This window comes from Canis lupus, chromosome 9 (assembly GCF_003254725.2).
Source record: "Canis lupus dingo isolate Sandy chromosome 9, ASM325472v2, whole genome shotgun sequence".
NCBI lineage: Eukaryota > Metazoa > Chordata > Mammalia > Carnivora > Canidae > Canis > Canis lupus.
In genome coordinates, this window is record NC_064251.1 from 59,936,721 (window position 1) to 59,954,727 (window position 18,007).

The 18,007-nt window shown below is 51.9% G+C and overlaps 1 protein-coding gene across 5 annotated transcripts in view; it reads right to left on the minus strand.

The window, feature by feature from the left end:
* NEK6 (NIMA related kinase 6) overlaps positions 1–8,023 on the minus strand; it is an 83,318-nt gene extending 75,295 nt beyond the window's left edge. The window contains exon 1 of one of the 5 annotated variants that reach the window (XM_025475098.3): positions 7,869–8,023. The gene's annotated coding sequence lies outside the window, so the exon portion shown is untranslated. Of the gene's footprint in view, positions 1–4,903; positions 5,150–7,868 lie in introns of those variants that run through there. The other 4 variants (XM_025475097.3, XM_035720800.2, XM_025475096.3 and 1 more) reach the window with 4 other exon arrangements.
* Positions 8,024–18,007: the final 9,984 nt, after the last annotated feature.

Below are 18,007 nucleotides of genomic sequence, written 5' to 3' on the forward strand. Positions count from 1 at the left end.
CTAGCAACCAAACTGCATCTTCCAAACAGCCTCTCTTGTCCCCAAATGTCACTAAAATGCTTTTACAGACCACTTCCCTTTTGAGAGTTTGGAAATTACAGACATCACGTGCCCACCTATTAATGGGTGATACCTGAAGGCCTGGAATGTCATTAAAGCCTGTGCAGGGATCCCTGGGTGGTGCAGCGGTTTGGCGCCTGCCTTTGGCCCAGGGCGCGATCCTGGAGACCCGGGATCGAATCCCACGTCGGGCTCCCGGTGCATGGAGCCTGCTTCTCCCTCTGCCTGTGTCTCTGCCTCTCTCTCTCTCTGTATGACTATCATAAAAAAAAAAAAGGCCTGTGCAAACAAAAATTGTTAGCTCGGAGTAAAAGTATTTTCTTTGCGTAGTTCCCAAATGCTGTGCTGTCACCATCAAGAGTGGGCAGCCCTCATCTTTGTCCCCAGCCTCTGCACAGGCAAAAATCCAGTCCTCATTTCCTCTTGGGTTAGCTGGGGCGGCTGGCATTTAAAACAAACACAAAAGTCCGCTAAAATTCCTGGGGGAGATGAACAAAGGAAATGCGCATACACTGACCCAGGTTTACCAAGCCCACACTTGAGATCCTGGTGTGGCTGGACTTGGCAGGACCCACCAAGCGTATGGGTGGGCTCCCTGTCCATCTGCCAGGGAGTCTGCAGTGGTCCTGGCATCTGGGCACCCACCCTGGTAAGCCCATCAAGGCCACATCAGCTAGGGAATCACTTCTTTAAACCACAACTCCCCATTTTCTGGGCTGAGTGAACTCTGGGGTCCTGCTCATTTGCTGCATAGCAATGTCTGTGCCCAGAGGTCTCTTGGGAGAATTAAACACTTCTCTTTCCCTAAGCAACCCTCAAAAGATACACCTTCCTTACAAAAAAAAAAAAAAAAAAAAAAGTATACTTGATAGAAAATGTACCTTTAAGACACACACCCACCTGTTCCAACCCAAAACCACTCCTATACAGACATCAGGAGCCACCTCTGCAGGAAAGGAGCAAAGGAAAAGACTCTGATTACTCTGGAAGGTACAAGCCTTACTATAAGTGTAGGCTCCTCCCTTGGAATAATTTGAGCCTTTACCTAAAAAATCTTCTCTGGACAGAGGTGGGTCAGATGGGCACAACTGTCCTGCACTGCCCACCGAGAGAAGCAAAGTTTACTAACACATTCAGTAACTCTACACGCACATTCTTCAAGGGTTCTGAAACTTGAAATTTTCCACTCATTCGATAACTATTAATGGAGTACCTACTATGTGCCAGGCACAGCACTGGGCACCGCATAGTAGTGGTCCCCAGACCAGGTCTTACCCTCATGGGGCTTACATTCTAGTCCAGGAGGGGGGTGACAGACAAAAGAAATCAGGAGGGGGTAAGGGTGCTGAAACACATTTCCAATGCCATGCAACTAGCCCCTCGCTCTGGTTCTGAAACATCTTCATCACCCAAAAGGAGACTCTGTACCTGTAGAGCAGTTTGCTCCTCATGCCCCCCACCTCCCTCGGCCCCTGGTAACCACCAATCTGCTTTCTTTTCCACAGACTTATAGATTATGGATGTTTCGTATAAGAAACTTTTCTTAAAATGACCCGTGCAAACCCTCTTTCTGTAAAACACAGAACAGGATTAGGGCCAGGGGAAAATGAGCTTAGGTCTGCCCTGTCCCCCCCCTTCCCCATCAGTATCCCTCACTCTGTGACTTTTCAGGGAAGGCTCCTTTTTGACAATTCTAGTCCTAAAGTTGGGTTTCTGAGGCAAATCACTCCCCAAACAGTGTCCAAGAATCAAGGGGTGAGCAAGAACCAACAGTGCCCAGCTAGAGGCCCTACTGCTACCAGCCCATTTTCCAGGTGAGGGAGTAGAGGTGCTGGATTCAGTGTTGCTACACACACCACAGCAGGGTCTCAGGTGTGAAGAGCTGACAAATGCCTACAGAAGCTGCCTCAGGAGGGGCAGCCCCTTCCCTGGGACAAGGACCTCTCCCTCCCTCAGGGACAACAGGCCAGCCCCACTGGACCCCACGTGGCTCAGGACAGAGCGCCCAAAACACACGGACGCCTGCACAGACCCTCCAGGAGGACTCTGCTTGCTGGCTTCCTACTGAGAACTACCTGCCCCCAGGCCCAGGTCTGTGACAGCCGCTTCTGTCAGCACAGACCTCTGATGGCGCCCGGCGCTGTGTAAATAATTAACAAAACATCTGCCTTGCTTAATAACATACTGTGGCTGACACAGCTCTGGGGCCTCCCGAGACCCTCCAACTCCGAGAGGATGCGTCAAAATCTTCTAAGGCTCCCTTGCCAAGCCTCATGGGGGGTGTGGGGAGGGTGCAAAATCTAGGCTTATAAACATTTTCCTGAGCCGCCCTGAGCACCCTGACTTAAAGCCCGCCTCGATTTACCACATTGCCCTGCCTCTTCCCAATCTGTTTTGAGGATCATGATCACTTTGGTGGCACCTGGGAGAGGCTTTCAGCCTGATTTCAGCCTCCACATGCAAGGGCACTAAAAATGCTCTTGACAGGAAACAACCTTCCCTGGGCCCCGGTGACCTTGGGCAGGTCCTTAATAATCACACGGTTTCTTGACCTCCCATAAAATCTCAGGCAGTGAACACCAAGCACTTCCGGGGCACTACCCATGTGCTGAGGGTTTTATATCCATCATTTCCTATAGTTCTCCCCTCAAACATCTGAGGTCATAATACTGTCTGTTTTCCAGTTGGGGAAACGGAGGCTCAGAGAGATTAACGACTCGCTCTGGGACTTCCCACCTCACTCCATCTGGTGCCAAAGCTCAAGCTTTTAATGCGATTGTAGGTCATAGCACCTTCCCCTCCTTGAGCCTGTTTCCATTCTGTAAAATGGGCACATGGCTCCTCTCGGGATGGTGAGACTCCCAGATTTCTCAGGGGCAGCATGGACTCATCAGAGCTGAATGCCGTTTGCTGGTAACCGCTGCCCCTTTGCAGATCCCATCCTGACGGCTCCCAGTTTCAATGACTTCATGGACAACAAAGGAACAAAAGAGGGCAGGCCTTGGGGAGAGGAATCATGGACAAATTCCAACTCTGCCACTCACTGGCAGTGAAGGACTCACCCCCTATCCTCAACTACAAATTGGGGACCTTGGGGAGTCCTCTAAGGAACCAAGCTCCCTTTCACCAAGGTCAAGTACTGCCCCTCCCCCAGCCTAATTTTGAAGTGCAAGGCTTAAACAACATGAGGAAATGCAGCAGGGCGGGCTCTCTTAATGGCAGCTTCCCCCCCCTTCCCTCACAGAAATTCCTTCACACTCTATGGAATTCCTACATAAAGCCTCTTTTTCTTCTCTATGAGGTCACCATCGTGCAGATGTCGAAGAGAAAGAAAGAAAGCCTCCAAGTGGATCAAGGCCCTTGGAACTGAATGCATTTCAGATCCGGGCTAGGGGCGCCACCTTTCAATTCTGCAAGCTCGCTCGACTGTCCCAGAGTCCAGCCAAAGTGGCCCGTTGGGTTTGGGGTGCGGTGATCCTGCCTGTGGACGCCAAGGGGCCTGGCCAGAAGACCAGGCCTTTGCCACCAGACCACCAGAGCAGTCGTCTGTGGAAAATCCAGAATTAGAGACAGCACAGCAGAGGCTTGTATGTGGGTCTGTTTCCACACAAGCAAGTCTGTTAGAGGGACAGATGTCAAAATGCTAGATCACACTCCACATTCAAGTTCCCAAATTGAACGTCACAGGAAATTACACCACCAACTGATTGGCCTCAATGTCCGCTCCTGTCTGGAAGCTGAATCTGAAAAGGCTGTTGCTTCAATTCAGCTTGGGTCAAAGGAAGGGGCTGTGAGTATGTTATCCAGCTCAGACAGGAATGGGTGAAGCTGATTTTTTTGAGTTACCTGATTTTTTCTTTTTAAAATAAAATATTTTGGGGGCACTTGGCTGGCTCAGTCAGTGGGGCATCTGACTCCTGATCTCAAGGTCACAAGTTCAAGCCCCACACTGGGCACTGAGCTTACTTAAAAAAAAAATAAATAAATAAACAAAAGGCTAAAAACAAATAAATAAATAAATACATAAAACATTTTCCCCAAAGGCCATCTTGTCTCTACCCAAGAGTCAGATATAAGCAGCTGGCCAAAGACCCAAAAGCCACTGAGGATCTTTGGACAATCCTGGTCATCTACCACCCACTCATTTCAAAGCGATTTCACAGACACCCAGAGGAAGATCACCCCGACGACTTCCTCACACAACTCCAGGAGCACCTTTGCTCCCCAAAGCTCCACGTTCGTTCGGGTCGCCAGCATTCTGGCAACCATCCAAAGTGATAGCCAAGGAAAGGACCAGGGTTGTGTGCACACCGCTTCCTAAGAATGACATCAGCAAAAATTAAATAAATAAATAAATAAATAAATAAATAAATAAATAAATAAATGTATGTATGTATGTATGTATGTATGTAGAAACAAGGACTATTTTTACCTCCCCAAGTCACAGGCCAGACGGGAGAGAAATCCATCAATGCCAGAGATATGTGGCTGAGCCTTCGCACAAGATCTATTATTTCACACCTTAAATTAACGCATCTCAAAGCAATTTGCGAATGTTCATCAATTTGCAGAACAGAATCAGAAGGGAGAGAAATACCTTTTCCTTCCAACATCAAAGGACACTTGCAGGGGTGCCACACCCCCCCCCAAACGGCACCGGGTCTCACACACAACATTCTTTTCAAGAACAGCTTAGTATAAACCGTGATAAGAATGGAAATGAACGAGTTAGAGAGAGAGGCACAGGGCTAAAGTGGCATGTGACAAGAAGCCTATGTAGAAACAACCCTGTTGTCAGATATTCAGACGCAGAGTCAGGGCCCTGGATGTAACGCACCCTCACCTGGGGTCAGAAGCCTGGGGCTCTTCCCGAGGGCAGCGCCCCAGCCTCTTTGCTCCCCACAGAAGCCTGGAGATGCCAACCCGCATTTAATCTTGGATGACTCACCAGGGTCTTCCACTCTTCACCCTCTAACTCCCTTGCTTGGTCTGACCCGAGAAGAGGAAGGGAATATTCTTCTCTTTTTGACAATTGTTTTGACACTTCCCTTCTGAAACCAATCTTTGGCACTTCATGAGGACAGAAAAAAATGTGAACTGCAGCCCTTTCTATCTGACAGTCCTGGCCCTAGGCATGGGTCATCCACCGCCGAGGGGCAAGAGTAGACAAGGAAGGAGGGCAGCACTTCTGGGAAGACGTCTCCCAGAAGCCCAGAGCCTGGTGAGGAACCTGGCCCCGCAAGAACCTGGAACACAGTGACCTTTACTTTCTACGTCCAATGGAAAGATGGAGGGCTCTGCTCAGACAAGCCTGACTTCAACCGCACAGCATCCTGTGATCTTTGGCACATGATTTCATCTGTGTCCCCAGTTTTCTCATCTGTAAAATGGGCACCATGATAGTTCTGTCTCTGTGCTGCCGGGTGGACTGGGTGAATTTAGGTACTTACAGCTTTCGTGCCTGGCATATGGGATGCCCTCAACAAATGGTGGCCATTAGTTGTGATGCTACTTTCATAAAATTATGCCTCGTATTCCATCTCTCTGAGCCTCAGTTAGGTCATCTGTAAAATGGAGATGACAACCCCCAACCTCATGGGGAAGATGAAATGAGTAGATGTGTGTGAAAGCACCGAGCACCCAGCCTGTGCACCTTCAGAAGACAAGTTATCAGGCCCCTGGTGTGGAGGGCAGACTGGAAGTCAGGGAGGTGACAGGATTCTGCCTCTACCTCCTCTCAGCAGTCCCAAGACACAGGGTTGACAGAGACACAGGTCTCTGTGTCTCTGCGCCCACAACTACTAGGAGGATTAAAAGTGCACACAGTAGGTGCTCCGTAAGCATGACTTCCCCTGCCCTTCCCCTGCCCCCTCCTCGCTCAAAGCCACTGGAAACGTCACCTGGCAAAGCCAGGAGCTTCGATTCTTGAAACCCGAATGATCTGAAATGGCTCAGAGCCCAGACCAACCTGGGCCACTGCTTCAGTCTGAGACTTTATTTTCTGAAGACAGAAACTACTTTTAGTCATTTCCGAAGCAGACAGGACGGCAGAGGCTGACAAACCACAGGGACCATTTTAAATCCTGGGCCTTTTCTTCTGGGAAGTTAGGCAAGAACCTTCCCAAATGTTTGCCCGTGGGGCTCTCTGCCAGGGAGTGACTCATCCACAGCTCCCCACAGGCATATTTTATTTGGGGAGTGGGGGATGGAGGGAGGGCCTGGCCTTGAGGGGAGAAGAAGAGGCAGCCTTTCCAGCAAACCCAGAAGGTGGGTTGGGTTTTGTTTTGTTTTGTTTTTCTCATTTCTTTTTAGGACAAAAAAGAAAAAGAATGTGGATCTTTTTTGTTTCCTTCCAGGTTTTGTTTGCTAAAAGAAGACGTCCAAAGTTCACTCAGTAAGCTGCTGCGTTGGGAACAGGCGCCTCCAGCCGCTCTGCATCCCTTTCAATGAAATTCTTCTTCCATTAACACCACGATTTTTAAATGTGCCTCCAAGATCTGCCTGCGCACGACATTTTCTCCTCAGAAAGTCTAGCTGAGTTTTGAAAATTCAGGGGGACGAGGGAGTTCAGTGTTTCTAAAGTTGCCCTTAAAGCAATCGAGACTTTTTTTTTAAGATTTGTTTATTTGTTTGTTTACTTATTTATTTATATGATAGACACAGAGAGAGAGAGGCAGAGACACAGGCAGAGGGAGAAGCAGGCTCCATGCAGGGAGCCCGACGCGGGACTCGATCCCGGGACTCCAGGATCGCGCCCTGGGCCAAAGGCAGGCGCCAAACTGCTGAGCCACCCAGGGATCCCCAATTAAGCCTTCTGACTGCAGAGATTTTCAACATTTCTAAAGCTCCCCCCAAAACTGTGTCAAAGCTGCGCAGACAGACCTTGGAAATCAGTGTCCCAAGCCTGCTGTGATCAATTTGTTACTGTCTTGGGGGCTCATGCTTGGAGCCCAGGCTCAACAAGTAAATAAATCAGATGAATACGCATCTAGTCGGCAGAGCAGGCAGAGAGAGGGCGAGAGACCCTCAGATACACAGACAAGTGTCCTGGCACCCCTGGCCTTCCCAGGGTCACCGTCCCCCATCCCCACCCCCCAAGGCCTGCGGGAAAGATGAAAATCTGCCCGGGCCAGAGACCGGAAGAAGAGGAGCCAAGGGACCCAGAGGGGGGTGTTCAGGAAGAACTGAGGCCGCGTCCTCTAGCAGCAGGCCGAGGAGCCCTGCCCGCCGCAGCAGAGCCGCAGCCCAGCCTGAGCATCCTGGGGCCCCACCGAGGCCCGGCAAGGAGGCCTCCCCGTCTGCGGGGCCCAGCCTGGCTCTGCGGGTCTGACCTCCGCCCCCCTTCGGCGCGCGAGGCCCCGCACCCGCCGGGAGCCCACCCCGGGCCTAGTTCCCTCCGCGGGCTCCCTGGCACCCGGGAGGGAGCCGCCTGGTGGGTGCAAGGAGGTGCCCGCCCGCGTGCGTGAGAAACGCAGTCACACCCTCCCGGACGCAGGGTGCATGTTCGCGTGCACGGACACGTACACTTTTGTCCTCAAAGGCTCCCAAACGCGCCCAGAAGTCACTCGTGAGCACTCGCGCACGTGCACACACGCACGCCCGGAGCCTGGAGCACGGCTCCCCATCCCCACGGCACGGGCCCCGCGAGCGCTCGGCCCCGCGGGAGCCCCGCCGCGCCCCAGCCCGCCCGCGGCCCCGCACGCCACCGGCCGGGCCCCCGCGACGCGCGCGCCCCCGCCCCCGCCCGGCCCGGTTCCGCCCGGCCCGGGTCCGCCCGGCCCGGCCCGGCCCGGCCCCAGGCCACTCACCGGCGCGCGGGCGGCTCGGCTGCCTCGGAGGAGCGGCGCGCGGGCGGCCGGAGCGGAGCGGGGCGGAGCGGGGCGGAGCGGAGGGTCCCACACTCGCGGCCGCACGCCCGTCCGCCCGGTTCCGCCGCCGCCTGCGCGGGCCCGCGCGCTCCCGCCCCTCCCCGCCGCGGGCCCGCGCCGCCCCCTGCGCTCGCTCCCGCGCGGCCGCCACGCTGGCCCGGGGGCGCCCCGGGGAGACCGCAAGGCGCCCGGAGCCCCCGGGGCCGCGAGACGTCCGCGCAGCCCAGGCGCCCCCTCCCCGTTCCAAAGATGGGGAGACTGAGGCCCAGACCCTGCCGGCGAGTCGGCGCCAGCAGACCCCCCTTCACCCCTAGTCCCCGGGCTCTAGACGCTCAGGGCTGGGGTCCGCACTCAGCGAACCGGGGACCCGCCCCCGCATCCCTGGGTACCCCCCGACGCGGCCCCCTCCACGGCCCTGCGCACCCTGGGTAGCCAATCAGCTCTTATTGCGCGCCTACTGGATGCGGCGCACGTTTAGGAGGAAGCTCCAAGGGCATCTCCGCCTGGTGAAGGTGCTGCCCCCTGCCCTCAAAGCGCCAGCGTCTCCTTATATGGAGCTCCCCAATGCCTGTGAACCCCGAGATAGGGAGAGTCGAGGTGCAAAGGTTTCCGGGAGAAGGCCCTACTGAGTGGGTAACACCCTCTCTAAGGAGACAGAGTCTCCATGGGGCCCCGAAGGCTGCAGCTGGCCTCCTAAGGGAACCTGCGCGCCCCCTTCCCCCAAGAAGGGCTCCGGGCCGGCTCGCTCAGCTCCCGCCTCCTGCATCGGCCGCTGCTCCTCCACAGGCAGGACCGTGCGGTGTCCCCCCAGGACGCCTGGAACCAGGAACTGACACTGACCACCTGCCGGCTGTCCAGCTTAGTGACAGCACCGTGCCGAGCCCGCAGAGGACCCCCCGGCGCTCCACCTGGCTGCGACCTGTGACAGTAACGACACCCGTAGGACCCCCGCCAGGTGCCATACTCACAACCGCACAGCCATTCTGCGAAGGAGGCGTTATGCCACTTTCATGCCCGTTTTACAGATAAGATAAATGAGGTTTAGAACAGAAGCTGAGAGAGCCCAGTTCTCTTGCTCAAAGTCACCCAGTTGGTAAGGGTTGAGCAGGGAGCTAGACCACAGCACAGACTAACTCCAGTGCCCAGTCTCGGCAGTCCCACCTCATAAACAACATAGCTCTGGACTGCTGGTATAAGAGGGCACGGGGGACAGCTGGCACAGACGGCCCAGCCCAGTCCCAGCCTTGCCGTGAACCAGCAGGGACAGAACAGGTCATTCTACACGTTGGTTAGCGGTTTAGTCGGGGACCTACTTACAGTCTCACTTCACATGATACGCATCACAACAGATATCAGATAGATTGAAGAGGTAACTCCAAGAAATAAGCGTTTCAGAAAGTGATAGAAATAAATAGAAGTTCTGAGACAGTGTGTTGCAGTGTTGCTGGCAGGCCAATGATTAGGGACCGTATCAATGCAGTAAACATTAATTTCCTCATTCAATCACCTGACACTTATCTATGAGCACCGGCTATGGGTCAGGTCCTATTCTAGGCGCTGGGATACAGTCGTGAACAAAATATAGCCCTGGCTCTCCTGGTGCTTCATTCTGGGGGTGGGGTGTGTGGGGAAGCAATTGCAAATATCCGGCATGGCTGAAATTAATAAGCTTGGTGGAGAAAATAAAACAGGGAGGGGATAGGAGAGCCCAGGGGTGCTTTTTCATACAGGGTGCTGGAAGAAGGCCTCTCTGATGAGGTGATGTTTGAGCAGAGGGGAAGTGATGAGAGGTCGTCTGTATGTAGGACAGGCCCCGGGTTCCAAGAACAGTCCTGGTAAGCTCCAGAGCAAGAACCTGAAATTCCCCTTTGAAGGAAACTTTGAGATCAGTGCCAGACCACCGGGAAGAGAAGCGCTGGGACCTCTGCGTATTAGTATAGGACTCTGCAGTTGGCGAAGTTGTGTCCCAGCCTCATGGAGCCCCTTTAACGGGTCCTCCTAATATCCTCATTTTCCAGTTAGGAAACTGAAGCTCAGAGAGGTCAAGCAACCTGCCCCAGGTCACACAGTACACATCTCTGTGGCCGGAAAAGATGGGTCTGACTACAGGCAAGCTGACACTAATGCTGAGTGTTAGGGGGAAAGAGAAGGCTCGTGCATGCCCCCTACCCCCGCCTTCCTGCCCTCTTGGACTATAATTCAGGAGCTGGCAGGGTGGAGCACTCACTGTTTTCCTGGCCTTTCTCCTTCTCACCCACTTCCTTCCCCTCTGGCCTGGTCCCAGCCCCAGGTGATATGCTGGGGGGATAAATCAGGTCAAATTCAACCCAGAGATTCTCCAAATTCTCTGCGCTACCCCCACTACCCTGGCCAGGGTGGGAAGTAGAGGGAAAAGGGTGCAACCTAAACCCCATTCAACTTTTGTTTTTAACTCAAAGGATTTTTCACCGAGTCCCTAAATGAGTCACCGTGAAGAGGTGCTTCGCAAAATGACTCCCAGAATTAGAATCAACATCTCCCTACACACGCTGCCCGACACTTCCTCCTACAGTGGCATTTATGAATCTAGTCTGGGAGAAAGTCTCTCTCTGTCTACCCCCAAGAGTTTCAGGATTAAGCCTGTGTCATTTCATTATTTCTCTGCATTAGGAGAAGAGAAGCTACTATTGCTGGTACCTTCTCTGCACCCAGCTCTGCATGAGGCATTTCATTCTCCCAGTATCCCTCGAGATGGGGGTCATGCTTTCTGTTTTACAGATGAATAGGGTGAGGCTCAGAGTCGTAAAGTAGTTTGAACATAGCTAGGATTTGAACCCGGGTGTGCAGTTTGTTGTCAGTATTTGTCAGAAGGGGACAAGAGGAGGCATGAGAAACTAGAAATCAGACCAGACCCTTTGGACAAAAGTTCTCCTTGCCAGCTTCCTGATGATGGGGACTTTTGCAGGGGGACCAATCTCAGTTTTCCCAAGAAGTCTCATTTCTGCTTACTGTCTGGGCAACATTATAATATTAACAGCATCCCCAAAGTGTTGTGGTTCTGGTGATCAACTTTAGGGTCATCCTGGTTGTGTGCAAAGGCAGCTGCATTGAAGCTTTCAATTTTTACATTATATTCGATACAAAATAGGGGCCTCTTGTCTGAGGGGCCTTCTCCACATCCTGATGGCTGTGTGTCCAAACAAGAGTTTATGGAGCTTTCCAAGAGCAGCCAGCCCAGCTGGCTGGGGAAGGAGTCAGGGCTGTGCGTCAGGCAGGACTCTCTCCCTCCCACCCCAACTCTGCCATTTACTCCCTATGTAACTCTGGGCCAGTTTCCCAGCTGGCAAAGTGAGGGATGGATCTCCAAAAGCTCTGTCAACTTTGACCTTCTAGGGTTTCCCATTGGCCAGTGAATGCTGGGAAATCAGCTAACCATTTCAGTGAAGACCAGGAATGCAGGGAGCCCTCCTCCCCTCCACACCATCACGTGGTCCGTTTTTCAAAACAGCATACCTCAATTTTTAGCTATTTTAAGTTTTAAAACGTTTATTTCATTTATTATTTGAATAGCTGATACCCACAGCTCAAAATTCAAAAGGTGCCAGAAAGATAACATGGCAAAAAGTTTCCTTTCCTTTCCCTCCAGCTACCTCCTTCTTTTCCCTGGAGGAAACCAGCGTTGCCAAACACGCTCTGTTCCCAGACAGTGTGTTTTGCGTGTGTGTGTGTGTGTGTGTGTATAGTTTCTCATTTTTTTTTTGTACAAATGATGGTATCTGGTCACACTGCTCTATATCTTGTGCTTTGTTCGCTTCTTGGAGACTGCTTCCTATCGCTTCTTAAAGAGCTACTTTCTTTTTTATGACTGCATAGTATTCTAAAATATTTGCGTTTAATTCCCATTAAGTTGGCACTTGCTCTGTGTACCGGTCTAAGCACTGCGGGAGATAATAGAAGTCTCAGCCATGCCTCTGGCTCTCAGGGATTTACAGTCTGGCTGAGAGATGAGCAAAACAGTAATTCCTAGAGTTACAAAGAAGAGCAATTTCTCTAATGGACCCCAAGTTCATTTGTGAGGTGTGGCTTTGGGGCTCATTTTTTTTCGTCTCCAGGTATCTAGAGGGTCTAGTGAAGGAACCTAGGCATGGGTTCTTTTGAGACTTGAAAACTCAGCAGTGCAGACTCAGGCAATCCACTTCTTCCTTCTGGGCCTCAGTTTGCTCATCTATAAAATGGGGGCAGTCAGCCTCTCTGCAGGATTGTGCTAGTCACATGAGATCGTGTTCCTGAAATGGCTTGGTAGAGAGTGAAATGCCATGCTCCCAGGCCGGAAGGTCTAGGGAAGCTAAGATGCAGCTCTAAGGAGCTATATACTAAGTGCAGGGTATCATGGCTCTTGGCCAGAGAGAAGCATCTTGTAAGCTTTTTGTGCTTTGCTGTGATAGGACCTGTTGAACAGTTATCTCCTTCCATCTTTGGCAGCGACAGTTGCTAACTCTGGGTGTGCCGCAGGTTTGTCATTGGTAGACCCCTCACCTAGAGGAGGCCCCGGAATGAGGAAACAGCATAAGCTAACCATCTTAAATTAAGGCATGGAGGGCCATTGGAGATTTTCATTCCTACTCTCAATTATGGATGGAACTAGTTCAAAACTACCCCAGTAAGAGGCAGAGATGCACCCAGTGATGTTGCCACAGCCCTGCACCTCCCTGCAGTTCTCTCCACCCTCCCGGTGCCTACCATTTCAAAGAAAAGATTCAAATGCCACTGATCTGCGATGAGCTCCAAGCACCCTGGCATCATTCATAATAGTGTCCCCTTTGATTCTCCAAAGTGACTTAGATCAGACAATCAATTATAAGACCACCCAGTTATTCACGTCAAATGGGACACTCACTGCCCAGGTGAATAAGTCAATCATCACCTCTGCCATCACAAGTCAGGCACTTGTGTTGTCCATGCATCTACCCGGTGATGTAGGTATCAACGTCCCCGATGAGCAGGTTTGCAGATGAGAAAACTAATGCAGGCAGGGGTTAACCAGTTTGTCTAAAACAAAATTTAAGGAAGCCTCTGATGGTTGCACAGTCTCTGTTCCAGCTCACTCTGCTTGGAATTCAGTGAGCAGGGTCCCAGGCTGGCCATATTTCTCCCCCAGGCACCCAGACATCCACTTGGCTTTGGGTGCCAAATGTAGGGCCCTGATTGCCTGTCTGAAACTCCTCGAGCATGTGGCTAAGGTGACACCCTCTGGGCCTGAGACCCCTGCATGTCTAGTTGTGCTGGCTGCTCTCAGGGCAGATGGAGGCAAGGGGCCTGCTGGATTTAGGGCCAAAGACAACCAGCCAGCCAGCCAGCCAGCCAGCCCAGACCCCAGATGTGAGAGGAGTGCTCCCAAGGAGGAGATGGGTGTTTCGGCCCTGCCCCTGCCTTTCTGGGAACAGGTTTAATTTTTTCCAGGGATCAGGGCATGGCAGGCTTGTCCTGGGGGCAAGGAGAGGAGGAAGGAGGAAGAAGATGGAGATTGGAGCCTGGCAAACGAGAATGGGAGAGAGGGGGAAGAGGGCAGGGGCAGGGAAGCAGGAAAGGGCTGATCATGTTTACTTGAGAAGACACTTGCCAGAGTCTGAGCACTGCTCCTCCCTACCCACGTCTTCAAATCTTCAAACCTGCCCTCTGTACCAGGAATAGAAGCAGCAAGAGGCCAGCCCATCACTGGGAAAGAAAACTCATTTTCTTCATTCAATTATATTCTGAGGGACTTCGTTCTGGAGCAACCATTGTTGCTTTGGGATGATTCCCCCGAGGCAGGGTGCACAGGGAGAGGAGCACACCAGAGGAGAGGCAGTGGGTCTGGGGATTCTGAAACCCCTCAAGAAAGAAGCATGTGTGGGGACAGCTTGGCTCAAAACCACAGGCTTTGGGCTCTGAGTAGAGCTGCCCTGGCAGACCCCTGGGAGAGGGAATCATGTTGACCCCATGCCTTCTACCTGAAGCCATTTGCCAAATAGCACAACCTGGTCTCTGCTCTCAGCTCCCCAGAACTGGGCTGGGGCCAAGGGGCTTGGCAGAAACCCGGCCTTGGAGCCAATCAGACCAGGGTTCAAAGCCTGGTTTGCCACCTACTAGCCATATGGCCATGAATCAGGGTCTCAGTTTCCTCAGTTGAGGTGATGACATCTTTCTCACCAGCTCGTAATTAGGTGAGGATATAAAGTCATCACCTGGCTGAAAATAATGTTAACATCAATTGTTTATCAGACTCAAAACCTAGTGCTTTACATTTTACCTGTGTTGCTTCATTTCATGATCCTAGCAAACCCATGAAGTGGGCGCCGGTGTCATCTCCTTTTACAGATAACCATCCAGCTGGCTTTTTACCTCAGTTTCTATGCCTGATCAAAAAAGGCTCAGAGAGGTGAAGTGACTTGCTCAAGGTTACACAGCCAGGGGAAAAATAGTGAAGCTGCAATTTATAATAGGTATGCAGATGTTTTGAGCTGGTATAGCTAGCGCCAGACTCTCACCTATAAAATAAGCAAAATGATACCATGAATCACTTCACACTTCTGGCAAATCCCATACTATATGCTTTTAGGGAAAAAAAAAAAAATTCCCTGATTTGTACTGTTTGCCAATTTCCATGGTGTAAAGTACTTCCACTATGGCTGATTTAAAGCTACCGACAACAGCCTTCACAATTCTCAAATACTTAACAATCAGCTCTTAAGAATCTGCTCTCACCAGAACATGAGAGACTCCTAACTCTGGGAAACGAACCAGGGGTGGTGGAAGGTGAGGTGGGCAGGGGGTGGGGGGTGACTGGGTGACGGGCACTGAGGGGGGCACTTGATGGGATGAGCACTGGGTGTTATTCTATATGTTGGCAAATTGAACACCAATAAAAAATAAATTTATTTAAAAAATAAATAAAATAAAATAATGATTTAAAAAAAAAAGAATCTGCTCTCACCAGTCAGTGCGAACGTGGCTAGCACATCGCTGGCCCAATCAATCCCCCTCTCCAGGTTCTATAAAGAGGGGGCCCTGGTCTCAGTGCCTTAAGATTCGATTTTTCTTTGCTAGGGAAGAAGGAAGGCAGCCAATCTGTACCATGTGCCTCTATGTGCTACTGCACCCAAACCCTTTCATCTTTCCCACAACCCCTCAATGCAGGTATCAGGATCCCTGTTTAATAGGCGAGAAGAGTGAGGCCCCAAAACAGTAACATCCACTGGCCAAGATCACCCAGAGAGTAGATGACAGAGTCAGGATTCAAGGTCTGCCTGCCTGACTAGACTCTCTCTTTCCTTCCTTCCTTCCTTCCTTCCTTCCTTCCTTCCTTCCTTCCTTCCTTCCTTCCTCCCTCCCTCCCTCCCTCCCTCCCTCCCTCCCTCCCTTCCTCCTTCCCTCCCTCCCTCTCTCCTTTTCTTTCTCCCTTTTTACAGACTTTCCACTGAAGCAGGCTGTGTCCAAGGAAAGTCTGGGGCCTGTTTCTGACTCTCAGTTATCCCATCCATGAGAAGGAATTGGACAAATCAATATCTAATGATCTTTTCAGGCCTAAATGAGTCACAGTTTTAAGATTCCAAGTGGGATTTTAGTGGGGTGGGGGTGGGAGCTCACTTCGATGGAATGAATGCATCCCTGAAGGAAAGAATTGCTCATGTTAACCAGCGACAGAGGTGGACAGGAAGGCCATACTTCCAAATATACCCAGAACACGTGTACTTGGAGTCGGTGTGGTGGTGCGGAACCAACTAGGATTTAAGCCTTCAGTCCCTCCACTTCCTGGCTGTGTGATCCTGGGCAAATAGCTTCACCTCTCTGGTTGTTTTTGGTCCTGCTACTAGTTTGCCCTGCTGTTGTGGAAGCCTAAAGGGGCAACGAAGGCTCCCCAGTGTGGAAACCTTTGCAGCAGGTAGAAGTGGCAAAAGTCCTCTGTCTTTACAGACTACCAGGACTCCTTTTCACCAGCGCCCATCTTCCCAGATGGATTTTTGTAAAAGCCAGTGCTCTTTGCAACCTGGCCTGGAAACCCAGAGCAGCTGAGAGTGGAGGGGAAGGCCTGAGGTTTCTGTTTCCAGCGAAAGCAGAGCCAAGTCCCTCCCCCGCCCCTCTCCCCGCCAGTCTGGGCCCACCTCCTTCGGGCCTGCACCGGCTGGCTGGCCTTCTCAGGTTTCTGAAAGCCTGTGTTCCCAGAGGAGGCATTAAGGATGGAGGAATGCAGACCTGGGTGTGACGGTTGAGGGGCTGTGCTGAGAAGCAGTCTGGGGAGAGACCCCCATCTGGCCAGCTGCACCCCAGCTCAGCCCCCACTGGGGAGGAGGAGAAAGGAAGCGGACAGGAAGCCGATCCAGCAGTCTCTCCGAGGAGTTCCTGTGCTCTGGGTTAAGAATTCTGGTGTGGGGAGGAGGAGGGTGTTGGAGGGCTCAGACCACTCGGAGGGAGTGAAGGAACCAGTTAGTCTGAGGGCTCTAGGCAACCTTGATTAGGTCCCAGTCAAAGGTGCTTGTTGGTGACAATGAGAGGGGATGAATATTTACTGAACAACTATTGCTTTCCAGGCATGGGAAAGTCTCTATACCAGCAGAATCCACTATCTCGGGGCCTCTCTACTTCCAGCACAGGCCTCATCTCAGCAGGGAGTCACATATAAGAAAAAAGTGAAGCAAGCAACCAGCAAGCAGATGCATAGGATTAAAAAAAAAGATTATCCAACCCAAATCCAATTCCCAGACTGCTGCAAGGCAAAGCAGCTTTGACAGAAGCCCTTCTGGAACACTGGAGATGGAGACAAACCTAACCAGGGCGTCCTGCAGAAAGACATCCTAAAGCCAGCTCTAGAGGAGATCTCACGCCTCCTCTCCAAAGGCTGCTTCTCAGAGCTCCTTGTGGAGGTCTCTCTCTCCTTGATTCCTAGTCACCAGGTAGTCATGGATTCCGCTGTCCTCGGGACAGCCCTGGGTGACGGCTGAGTATTACTAACAGCGCCCCCTTGCACGCTCTAGAGAGTCCTGGAAGAACAGTAAATAATAATGGCTTTCCTCCTCATTCCCTGCTGACTGGCCTCTAGCGTCAGCCAAGGCCCTGTGGCAGAGCAGGCTTGCAAGCAAAGGACACCCTTGGAAGGCAAGGGAGGGAGCAAGGTTCTTCTGCCAGTGCTCTGATTGTCTTGTCTTCTGCACCCCAGAGCCTCCTTGTTAATTCCATACGACACTGACCTCGCCAATCGGTCCACATTCTCTCAACGAGCAAACGAAAGCCCAGAGTTTCGTACTTGCTCAAAGTCAAACATTCAGTATTTCCCAAAGCCGAGACTCAAACTCAGCTCAGCCTGAGTCCAAACACGCTGTTTCCCACGAGACCAGGTAGAGGGACCAGCAGGAGAGAGGATCAGCTTGGCATACCCTTAATTTCCAAGAGAGGAATGAACAAGCTCCCATGCGCTACCTACAGAGATTCTAAGGCCCGGAGAGGCTTGGTGCCTTACTCAAGATCACACAGTGCATAAGCGACAGAGCTTGGGCTAGAACCAGTACCCTCAATCCCAAAACATCCCTGAGCTTTTCCTGAGCAGACACGAAGGCTTGGTGCTACTCTGGGAGAAAGCCTGGGTTACCAGTGTTTCCATCTCTCCCTGTGTTGGTTCTACTTGTATAATTCAGACTCTGTCTTAGTTTCCTCCTCCAACAGACTCTCTGGAGGCCCTTGAAGGGGCTCTTCTCCTGGCCAGCCCCTGCTGGCCCCTCTCCCAGAGAAAGGAGGCTGCACCCAGACCCCAAGCAACTGCATTGCCCCAAGGAGGTGTGGAGCAGGAGTAGTATTCAGACCCTGGAAGCTCTCACTACAGTGCCCATTTTCCAGAGTCGTCAATGTGGAATGCCACATCAGAGGTGTCCTAACCACATCACCCAAACTTAGTTTGGTATTTAAGACCCTCTCCTCTCCACCTTCTCCCCTATATGTATCCTATGCTCCAGCCATACAGGTCGAATACTGCTTTTTCTAGTCATCAGGCTTTATCGTGTGCTGCTCCCTCTGCCTGGAGTACCCTTTCTCCCACCTATCTGAAGAACTCTTATTCATCTGTCAAGATC